The following is a 12,726-nucleotide window of genomic DNA, read 5'->3' on the forward strand; positions in this document are numbered from 1 at the left end:
GTGATCCAAACTGTGGATACTGCTTATGACATATATTTCCTTACTTTGATACCTTCTTGAATTTTTTTTTTTTTTTTATCCTTACTTTCAGGAGCAAAATTTCAATGAAAAAACTGGGGGTGCTGAAGACCTTCTATCTTTTTCATATTCCTTAATGGTTATAGATACACACAAACCGTACATTCCAACAGTTACTAAAATATTTGGTAAAAATATAAATATTTCTAATTATAAATTGTTCACTTTAATTTTATATTTTTATTGAGCGTATAACGAATTAAATGTCTGTAAACACAAATATTTTATCCCATAATCACTTTTAGATTCTGACTGAAGCGAAGGATATTTTAGTTTTATAATGATGTTTGTATTATATTTATTTAACTCTTTTTCGGATAGAAATACTCGTGCAAAATTTTTTTCTAGGACGTTTTTTAGATTTTAAATTGGCATGCAGTGATACTATAAATAGGTCATTTTTTTAAATCTTAATATTTTTTCTAGACATGAGAAAAAAACTGTTCTGAAATGGTAAAAACACGTTGTAAATAAGACTTTCACATTTCAAATTTTAGTTATTTAGTTATAATTCCAAAAGTAATGTGGTTAGAAACTTGAAACTTTTACCCTATAGTAAAGATATTTTTTTTTCGTATTGTATAAACATTTATATATTTATACAAAAAACTCAAAAACTATTGTTTTTCTATGCATAATGAGTAATGAGTATTTAAATGTAAATTAACATAAACACATTTGGAGGTACTAATTTCGAAAATGAGAGTGCTAAGCACACCCAAGCCCCCTCAAATTGTGCCTATGCTAACTTTGATACAAAATAAATACTTTAAATTTAAATACATTTATATACTGCTATATTTTTTCCCATATCCTTCAAAACTTCACTTTAGGCGTATCTGCCATTTTTTTTTTTTTTTTTAAATCATAAATAATTAAATAATTTTGTCACCTACTTATTAAATCAATAAATTTCAACATGGATTCATTAAAAAAAAGTTTTAAATTAATATTTCAATTCTTTATTAATATAATGAAGAACACCATCAATATAAGTACATAACGTGTCAATAAAATATCATGCAAAATACTAAGACATGACTACGTCCGTTGTAAGTATGTACCTATACAAGGTATACCTGTACCACTGCTATCTTATAGATAAAAAAAGTTAACAATTATAAATTGTATAATGGTACTTACTACTAAGGCCCGGTTTTTCATTCATCCAGTTATTCGCTAGATACGTATCCGTCGGATAAATTTATCTGGCGGATAATCTTTTAAATAAAGTGATTCCGGTTTTTCAATGTACATTTATTCTTCAGATAGCAATCTGACGGGTAAAGTTGTCGGCAGTAAAATTATACTAATAGAAGGTAGTTACTGTTCATTATGGAACAAGTTACAAACATATATTTGATTATGATTGGTCAATGATGAAATTGATAAGGAATCGTTCGGTGATATTGCCACATTATTATTTATCTTAATCACGAACATATAACTAATAAGGACTGGTCACTTGATAAGCAATGTGAATTCTTCCTGTCACATCATCAAATAAAATCGCCACTGAGCGCTAGTAGTAGGTTTGCCCTTTCGTTTTGATTATAAAGCCAATGCGAATTAACTAAAAAATATAAAATATTCAGATTTAGGAACCAGTCACTTTTTCAACTTAAAGTCACTTATTTTTAGTGTTGTTACCAAAAGTAATTATTTATATATTAGAGCACTTAAAGTCAATTTTTAAAATTATTATAACCTATTTAATATAATTATTATTATTGACCAGCTGCAGCTAACTTGCAAACAAATGTTTGATAGAATTGAGTGAATTGTGAATACTGATTATTTGAATATTTAAAGGAGTTTAAAATGTCAGTTATAATGTTATAACTATTAGTTTTTTATGGAAAGATCTCTGTTTTTCCTTTTTTCAACCGTATACTTTTATAATTTTATTTCATTAATTTATGTTCCAAATGATTTACTTAACATGAGCATGTTTTCTTCACTATATTTTAGTTTTTAAAATGTTTATGGAAGTTATAGAAATATCTATGTAATGTAACATTATTTTTGTGTGATTTTCTATGGTAGTATTGGTTAAAATAATTTATAGTCAACGAGAAAAACTAGAAGATTGCCACTGGTCAAAATTATTAAGTAATTCAAGTACCTAGGTATATATTTATATATTGTATTACTAGCTGAATTACCCGTCGTTGCCGGGTTTAAGTATATAAATGTATGTAACCTGCCAAGATTAAATTTTGTTAAATCTATTGAAATTTAAATTAATTAAGATTTTTGAAATAATATTTTATACATATTAATTTAGTTTTTAAGATAATGATTATTATCATAATCTATTCGATAAGTTAAAGCTTTTGGCGGCAGAAGCTTTGTTCACGATAAATTTTAGCACTAAAGGTTCAAAATAAATGTTTTACTAATAGTTTTTCAATATGTTATCTACAAAACTTCATTTTAACCATTTAAACCATTTAACGATTTCTATTTAACCAATTAGTCACTATTTTCAGAATACAATTTCAACAATACAGAAATTATTATATTTATATTTATATAATACAGAATTTATAATAAATATTTTAGTGGATAATATAGGCACATAGGTGGGGTTCTCTAAAGAATAGATGGTATTTCAGTAACACATTTGCTTTATTGACTAGTCACGATTAAATTAAAATATATAAGTAGTATAATAATAATAATAATAATAATAATAATAATAATAATAATAATAATAATTATAATATTTATACATATGTTATAACACCATTAAGTTTTTGTACATTTTGCTTCTTTTTTTTTAGTTCTATTATCCTTCTTAACCTCTGCATTGTGCTTATAAGAAAACTGCCTCATCCTCATATTTATATAGTATCTGATACAAAATGCAATTACTTTATCACAATGTTCAAAACAAGGGAAATAGAGAGTGTTATTATCTAATAATTCTGCAAGAACTAATTCAAACACATCAGCCATTTTACAATATTTAGAAAATAAATCTTCAATTTTACAAATAAAATTAAAAAAATTGTTGTTGGGATGTAATAAGCCTCCTCTAGATTTTATATTAGTAAGACGAGCAACAGATTCAAATGACATATTAGGCTGTATTATTGCTAAACGACAAACAGAACATTTTAAGTAACGCAACATTTGCTTGCATAAATATCCAGTTACATAATATAAAACACAATCTACTACAGTTGCCAAAAAATAATTATGATCACTGTTTTCAATGACTTCATCTACAATCCAGTCATCTTGTTCAATGGCAAATTCTAATTTTTCACGAATTGTTTCTAATAATGATTTTTTTTCTGGGTTTTGATATATAGTTTTTAAACTATCCAGGGTAATTAAACTTTGTGATGATTCGGTAGTTCCAACAATACAGTTGCCAGTTTTTGGTGGCTTTAATACACTATAAATAGACAACATTTTAGACAGCTGCAAAAAGGTTGGTGTTGCCGGGTGATCATTAGCACCGCCTGCTTGCCGAACTCTACCAAAGAATCTCTGAAAATACATAAAATGAAATAGTTCATTATTATTGAAATATTTATTTTAATAGGTTTTTATTTTACCTCCAATGAATCTTGATTAATTTTCCCAGTAAGAATATAATGCATACTATATTTCTCCTTTAAATAACAGCAAATTTGCATTGATGACGTTAAAGTTACTCTCAATCCTTCAGCTGTGCTGTTTGAAAGAAAGTAATCAGGGCTTAAAAGTTTTTCAGAACCTGTTGTTCCCAATTTTCCAACCACTTAAGAGTACTTTCTAAAACCTGAACATGAACATTATTATTTAAAATACTCTTAAGTAAATATAGGTTACAGATAAGCAGTTATTGTAATGTATTATAAATTAATTAATCAATCTATTTAATTAATATTAAATAGATAACAAATCCAAGCTGTTAAATACTAATTTTGCACTCTCAACAATTTATGTTAAGTTGAATTAAAATTAATCTACATGATATAAACATATTTGCCTATATAAGCCAGTCTCAATTGCCAATCAAGCGTTCTATGTAGCAGCATATAAAATATAAAAATAATTGGTCTATGCAAAATTAAGCTTTTAATTAATAAAATATATTAAAATTATACCCCATAAGTTTGGATTAATGACTGTAGAATAAACAATCATTGGAAATTGGTATTACCGTAAAATAGTAGGAATTGGATTTAATACTGGTTAAAAACTCCAGTGTTAAATCTCTAACTGTAATATAAAACAAGTATATTATGTATGTAAATCAAATAAAGTTAACCAAAAATATTTTAAGAAGAACCATTATACACCATATAGTCTTTAGAATTAGAAGAAACTCCTTCATTCACTAACTTCCGGTTTAAAGCATCAAATGTTTCATTAATTTTTAAACAAAATTCTTCTGTTGCAGAAGAATATTTTAGTTGAGAGCAATATGGACGATAGAACTTCAAGACCTTTGCCATTGAATTACTAAGAACCTACATCATAAATAATATTAATAATAATAAGTATAAATAATAGTATAGTCTTGAGCTCCCTAGTCATGAGTATAAACAACGAGGTTACCTGTACAGCCAACCTAACTCTCATTTTGGCTGAACTATTCAGAGTCAAATGGGAAGCTGAAATCTTTGGACAAACTGTTAATTGACCATTATTTAGCTTATTTTGATCATAAACAATTTGAAAATGGTTCCATTTAATTAATGGTTCATTGTGATAAATCTAAAATATAGTACATAATATATGATTTATTATAATATATATATATATATATATATATATATATATATATATATATATATAAATATATAAACATAATTATATATTGTTATAGTATTTCAATAACCTTAAGTTTTTTCTTATTATAAAGTCAATTCCTGATGTTCTTAAATAAATGAGATGTATCTGAGAAGATAAAAATTTTTCAATTGGAATCAATGGGGTGTTCAAACCAATTTTTCACTTCATTATATTTTCCAATTATGCCCATTTCAGTCCAAAATTTTCGGTTTGGTGCAGCTCCATCGCATACTATTCCATGTATAAAAGCTCCAGCATTCTCAAGCAGAGTTATTGCTTATAGTATCAATTGAGCGATGACCAAACCTTTTGTTGGAACTTTGATGCAAATACCGCAACTGGTTGTTCATAATTATCAGCTAGGAGCACAAACATAAACACAAGACCATGATTAGCCTTGTCATTAAATGATTTTCCACTATCACTATCTTCACCAAAATCAATGAGTCCTATAAAATTTTAAAATAGGAATGCAAAGAATAAAAACATATAAATACTTAATATAAAAACTAAATTTATTTTCATTTACCAGTATAGGTAAGGTTTTTAGAATTTACAGATACGCTTTCGCGGGTAGACATTTCATCAAAAATTAAAATTCCGTGACGCATCAAAGTATCCTTCTGAGCAAGGTGAAGAGCAAATAGTTCCAAAAACTTAGGATCAAAACCACATTTAGTGTCAACACATGAAAGGTGTCATAAAATAATACAAGTATTATAGAGTATAAAAATAAAAATTTGAAACCATAGACCCGATAAGAAAGTTTCGGATTTGAATTACTTACCTTCGTATTGTTCTTACACAAAGAAATGGTAAAATGTCATTATTTAATAAAAATATATATCCACAAGGAGATCGTATGTGAAACAAAATACATAATAAACTCCAATTTTCAGAGTATCTTCGACCTTTTTTATTTTTAACATTTGAAGCAGAAACAATTTCGGTTAAGGAAATATGCTGATTAAATGGTACATTTTAGTCTAATCTATCTTCAAGGTTTATTGAAGAGAGTGCTGACATTTTGTCGTGTAGATAAAAAATATAATTTTTTAGTTTTTTGTTCAGTGTTTCAGCTCGAATTTTCTTCTGCCTGACTAATTTTTACTTCATTTGTAATCGTTTTATTTGTGATTGTTTTCTTGGACAAAGGGTATTATTAATTCTCTCAGAAGTTGTTTTGGTATTTTTGGATAACCGAAGTATTTTACGATTTAAACTTTGTATAGCACAAGTACAGTACTAGCATATATCTTTTTCTTCTAAAATAAATTTGCACATAACGTGTCGAAGATTTCCAACTGGATCAATATAAGAGTTTTGGGACTTTAAATATGAATTTATTTTGTACCCTTTACAAATCTTAGTATTATCAAATTTCTTTAAAAGGTCTTCCAAAACTCCAATATTATTTATTTCTGGTAAGCCAAAATTTTTTTCAGAAATGTCTTTACCTAACACTGAACACTTCACCTTTAAATCAGTATTCAAACAAACTCGTTTCAAAATAATAGGAGTAAGCATCTCAGTTTCTTCTTTTATAATTGTGTAACAAGAAAACATGATCAATTTTTCAGGTATATCGTGTCTACTCCATGCTGTAGGAAGAATTATACTATTAAAATTTTCTTGTAGAGTCCAAAAAGAAAAGAATTTAAAATCATTTTGTGTGTTAGGTTTGTTGTTATCAAAACATTCAATGTATTCAGGCAGATCTATAATTTCATTTGATTGATTTAAAGTATCAACAGTTATTATTTTCCTTTTTATTGGACTGTTTCGTGGTGTGGTGCTTTTCTTAGTTTCAGTTGTTTAGTCAGATATTTTGGACAGTTTGGAAAAATTCAAGGGACTGCTTCTTTGAGTAGTCTAGGTATTTTATACAATCCCTACAACAAACAAAAATGTAAGATAATGAATAGGAACTTCAGCTACTAAAAAATGTATATATATGTGCGTGTGTGTAGCAATTGCGCAACCAGGGGGTGGACACCAGATCTGGACCCCCCCTATTGGCATGTATAATAGTAAATTAATATCATATTCTAGATATATATATATTATAAATTAAGATGGTTTATTTTGTCAGACACCCTCATAAAAATTTCCTGATTGCACTACTGGTGTGTAGTAAAAACTTTCTATAAATATTATATATTAAAAAAGTTTTTAGTAGTTGGTCTTTGTTACAAGCTGTACCACCATTACAATAATCTTGTAATACATAACTATTATAACTAACTGTTATGAAAAAATAATTCAATCAATAACTGAATTACATTTCTAAATTTATCCATAAAACTAAAATATATTAAGATACTTATTAATTAATCACCTCAGCAAGGACTTTTCCACTAGTATCAGTCATAATTTTTTTCCTTATTATGTTAGCTTCTCGAAAATACAACTCACAGACTACTTGTTTGGGTTTTATTATAAAATCCTTTCTGGGTATAGCTTTTGTCCATTGGGCAAGTCTAATATCATATTTAGAGACCATAAAAAAATGATATTTGTCAACGCAAGAATCATATCTCGATGTGCATGCAGGAACAATACACTGATGCCCGGGCATGTTGATTGTTGGGTAAAGACGTAAAGTGGTATAGCAATAAAAAGAAAAAAACACGTGAGAAGTGAGTAAACAATGAACCTGAAAATCTAAAATAATAAAAATTTAAAATATTAAATTATTGAACAATGAATTAGTCGCATATATAATTGTCTATGATCCGACCGCATTCTATTCCCGTGGTTTGTGAGTCGTATTTCCATTGATATTTAAGAGCTAGTTAGGCAAACGCACAACTAGCGCTTCAGCGGTCAATATTGTTATCAGGCGACACTTAGAGAATAATAATGTATCACGGGTAATATAGGGTAGTGCACTGGCGTGATCTTAATACCCTATGTAATTACTAATCAATAACTATTAATCGTGTGGCGTGTTGAGTGTTGATTTTCGCTCGATATATCTTATATTCACTTCTTTTTTCAACACGTCTCAAAAAATATATCCAAAAAATAAAGATCAACAAATTTCACATTTTATGAAAAATAACTTTTATTGGAAAATGCTCTACAAAACTGTCACGTATTAGAAAATAAAAGTTATTTTTCATAAAATGTGAAATTTGTTGATCTTTGTTCTTTGGATATATTTTTTTTACTAATAAATTATAAATAACATTTTTTCCAAGTCTAAATCTCATCCTAATATCATGGTCATACCACGCCAGCATATGATTTATTCTTTCGTATACAGAATACAGTCGACGTCAATAGTTCAAATATTGAATTGTTTTATAATCATCATCCTCTTCAAATAAATCCATGTATATTGAAATTGAAATTGTGTATATAAACACAAATATATTTAAATATTTAAAGTAATATGATAATTTATGATAACTAACCATTTGTATGTTATTAGCTGTTAATTATCCGTCGAATAAGATTTATTTAATACAAAAAGTAACGGATAACTTATCCGTAACAATATCCATCGAATAAGGTCCATCCCGACATTGAAAAACTGAAATTTATCAATTTTTTCTTATCTGTCAAATAATTCAAGTTATCTGACGAGTAAATGTGATTGAAAAACCGAGCCTTAATAGATTAGAATGGTAAAAAGTACTCAGTAGTGCGTAACACTGAACTTATGAGAAAAATAAAATAAATTAAATACAGTATTTTATATGTGATTGTATCATTATCAGGCTTGGGTGGGTGTACAAAATTTTATTTTGGTTGTACAAAATTGTGCAAAAAAAAGTACAAAATACAGTCAAGGTTTAGTACTATTATTCAAAAGTGGCCGTGATGGTAATACGGACCTCATTTTATTATATTTTCCCGACACATTTGAGCATGGTTCACTAGCTCAATTCTCGATGTACAGTATTTTTTTTTCCGACCTTTTATTGTTATCAACTTATTTTTTTATAAAAACACAATTAAAAAAATAGCAACTCATTTTATTATTAAAAAAGTAATTTGTTTTTGTACTTTATACTTTACTCTGAAATAAATTAAATGTTTATGCAATAATTCAATCGATTATATACAAAATGTTTAATACTATATTATAAATATTTCCCTTTATATTAATATCAATTTCTGTTAAACCTATAGTTTCTACCGATAATGCATTAATACCTTTTAAAATTGTTTTCTTTTTTACATTAATTATTACGTTCCCTTTTAATGCCTGATATTTTATTAAGTTTAAATTCGATCCCTTATCGATATATGATTTAAATCCTTTATTAATTGTCATGCACTATTTATTATATGATCATTTTCGATATCTGTTATATAACGTATATTTTCAGATTTTAAATTATCTACCGTTTGACCTTCTACGTTATCATTTTAGTATTCTTTTTTATATTTTAATTTTCTTCATACATCAATTGTATGATTATTATTATTATTTTTTTTTTTATAGTAAATACAAAACTTAACATTTTTATTCGTACCTGAAGTTGAAGGTTTATTTTTATGATGTTGATTAATTAATTAATTTTTTTTATTATATTGAAGCCTCGGCATATATGGTCATTGGCATACAAATTGTCTTAATAGTTCACATTTTAGGATACATAATTATACATACAATTTACAAATTATAAACTATTGAGTTTATTGAGACTATTAAATTAATGTTTTTTTTTTTTTTAATTTATTGATATAATTGTTTCAATACATCAAGTATGTTTACAATGTTTTACTATTTATAAAATAAAAACTAAATAATAAAATATAATATAATATATAATAGTTGAGTATGTAATTGTGTACAGTAATGTTGACAGTTTACAATATTTTTTAGTTTTGGTTAACTATGAGTCTTGGTCAGAATCTGAGGTTAAAATGTTTTCATTGGTGTTTTCATTGATCTAGTAGGATATCCTGGAGTAGCCGAGGTTTGAGTCTTAGGTTTGTAGATCTTTTGCCGATTTTGTAGTAAATTGCTCCATCGACTTTGTGGAGATTTTCGTAGAAATTTTTGAATTGTTGTGTTATCCAGGTAGATAGGTGTGGTAGTCCTGTGTCGTTATGTAGCTGTTTGTTTCTTATAAACCAAGGGGCTTTAGGGCTATTCTTAGAAATTTATTTTGGGGGATTTATAAATTCTTAATTTTTGTTTTTGAGGCAGATGCCCATACTGGGCATGCGTAGATCATTAATGATCTTATTATTGCTGTGTAAAGGAGTAAAAAGCATTTGTATGGTAGAGCTATGATTTAATAGAGGGTACAGTATTCGCAGTCTAGTGTACCCTTGGTTTAATTTTTTGTTAATGTGTATTTTCCAGCTTAGTTTTTTATCAAGATGTAGACCCAGATATTTTACTAAGTCATCTTTGTTGTTTTAGTTGATTTCTTTATTGTTAATTTGTAGTAAAGTCGAATTTATGTATTTTCTAAGTGTAAGTATTTTTGCTTCGCTTTTAGTTGGGTTTAGTGTTAGTTTCTATTTTGAAAGCCATAGGGATAGTTCATCAAGAGAGTTATTATTGCTGTGTCGTCTGCAAACATAGCTAGCTGGCAGTGTTGTGGCGTTGGCATGTCGTAACAGTAGATGTTGAATAGAGATGGTCCTAGCACTGATCCCTGTGGAACACCAGCCTTTACTCTATGTATTTGTGATATGCCTGTTCCTATTCTGACATGAAAGTTGCGATTTGTTATAAATTACAGGAGTGTATTGTTAAGGTATCTTAGTAGGTTTAGGATTTTTATTTTTGAAATAAGTCCATAATGCCAAACCTTGTCGAAGGCCTGTGATATATCTAAAAAGGCTATTGTGGTATTTTTTTATTTTCGTAACCGTTAACTATTATTTCAGAGGTACGTTGTAATTGATGGGTTGTCGAATGAAATGGTTTGAAACCAAATTTATGTTTTGGTATGATTTTTAAAAACTGTTTAATTCTGTGCAGCAAGATTCTTTCAAGGAGTTTTGAGAAGGTTGTGAGTAGACTTATGGGTCTATAACTTTTGGGTAAACTTTTTTGTTTCCCTGGTTTATGTATTGGGATAATGATCGCAATTTTCCGTGTGTCGGGAAAATAGCCTAGTCTCATGAAGGAGTTCATGAGACTAGCTGTGTATGATAGTGATTATTTCGTGAGATTTTTAAGTATTTTATTCGTTATTAAGTCGTGTCCTGAACTTTTTTTATAAGCTAGTTTATTTATTATCTGCTGAATTTCATTAGGGGTACATGGGCAAATGGGATTGACTATTGGTTTATTTTCTTTGTTTCTTTGTTCAAGGTTTATTATTTCATTTCGGTTTGTATGGTTTTTTTCAGTAGTGAAACAGCTTTAAAAATGTTGGGCAAAGATTTCACATTTTTCAAAATTAGTATCATATTTAGATAATCATTTTTTTAATGGGGGAATTGTTTCACGCTGTTTAGTGATTCTTTTTGTAGCTATCCATTGGCTTAATTCGTTTGGATTTATTTTTGTCATGTATGCTTTGTAAGAATTATATCTTAGATTATCAAGTTCCCATTTCACTCTTCTTGTTAGTAGATTTATACGTTTTTTGACTGCTGGTGATCGGTGTGTTTGACAAATTCTTCGTGCCTTATGTTATCTTTGATTAGGTTTTGTATGTGAAGAGGTATTGGTGTATTATAATTATGAGATTTTTTGTAGTTTGGTGGGGCTAGTTCTAGATTTATCGCTGATTAGGTGGATTCTATAAGGTGTATTATGCCCGAGTTTATATTGCTTGTATTTGAGTACTTTCTATTTGGTTTTAATATTTTGTCAATATTTTCTTTGGAGATTTCCCATTTTATTGGCTGGTTTATTAGTTTTGGTGCGGGAGGGTTAAATTCAGCTTGTGTTCTTAGGGTTGTTATTACCGGGACATGATCGGAGTCGAGTTCGTTTAATACTTTGTGGTATAAGTTTGTAGGGAAGTTTGAGATTAGCGCAATATCTAATATGTCCGGGGTTACTCCCGTTCGGTGGAAGGTTGGACTCGGTGGAGGGGAGACTATGATGTTTAAGTCGGACGTGTACTCATACAATTTTTGTCCGTTTAGGTTTGTTTTTTACAGCCCCAGATTTTGTTTTTGGAATTGAGATCACCTAGGATTATGGTGGGGGTATTGTTGAAAAGCTTGGGCAAGTCTGTGTTTTGAATTTTTTTGTTCGGCGGGTTGTATACTGATATGATATGTAAGTCATGTTTATCCGTTATTAGATTTATTTCTACTGCTTCCATCTAAAGTGTAATTGGCAGTATTATTTGGTTGTTTTTTAGGTTTTTTTTTAATCAGTATTGCTACTCCTCCTAAGGAGCGTGTATGTTTCCTGTCGTTTCTATATGTTTCGTATACGGGTATTTTGAAGATTTCGGAGTCCTTTAAGTGTATTTCGGTGACACAAGCTATGTTTCGTTAAGAAACCTGTGACTACTGTCCAGGCTGTAAGTGCTGATATTGCATCCTGCAGGAAGTTTATTTAGTTTTATTTGAGTAGATGCCTCTACAAAATATATTGAAGTCGTCGGTATAGTGTGTACTTAACAGGAGATTTTAAAACTTGAGGTAATAAAAATAATAAAATCATATATATAAATTATATATTAATTAATATCATTAATCGCTAAGAGAAATAAGAAGACTGATAGTGTGGAGTTTTGAGGTATGCCGTTATTTTGGGCGTATATTTTTGACAGTCTTTTGTTGCACTTTACTTGGAAGGTTCTGTCGGTTAGGAAGTTCTTTAAAAATTTGAATAAATTACCAATACAGATAAGGTGTGATAATATTTCTAGATTATGGAGAAGCTATGTGGTTTCGTACGCTTTTAAAATGTCG

The 12,726-nt window shown here is 28.3% G+C and overlaps 1 protein-coding gene and 1 pseudogene across 11 annotated transcripts in view; one reads left to right on the top strand and one right to left on the bottom strand.

Moving 5' to 3' along the window:
* LOC112680628 (amphoterin-induced protein 2) overlaps nucleotides 1–12,726 on the top strand; it is a 355,883-nt gene that overhangs the window by 271,955 nt on the left and 71,202 nt on the right. The gene's annotated exons all lie outside the window — the stretch shown is intronic.
* On the bottom strand, nucleotides 4,982–7,613 carry LOC112680631 (annotated as a pseudogene).

The sequence above is a fragment of the Sipha flava genome, unplaced genomic scaffold, assembly GCF_003268045.1.
Source record: "Sipha flava isolate LNK unplaced genomic scaffold, YSA_version1 178_pilon_pilon, whole genome shotgun sequence".
NCBI classification, from domain to species: domain Eukaryota; kingdom Metazoa; phylum Arthropoda; class Insecta; order Hemiptera; family Aphididae; genus Sipha; species Sipha flava.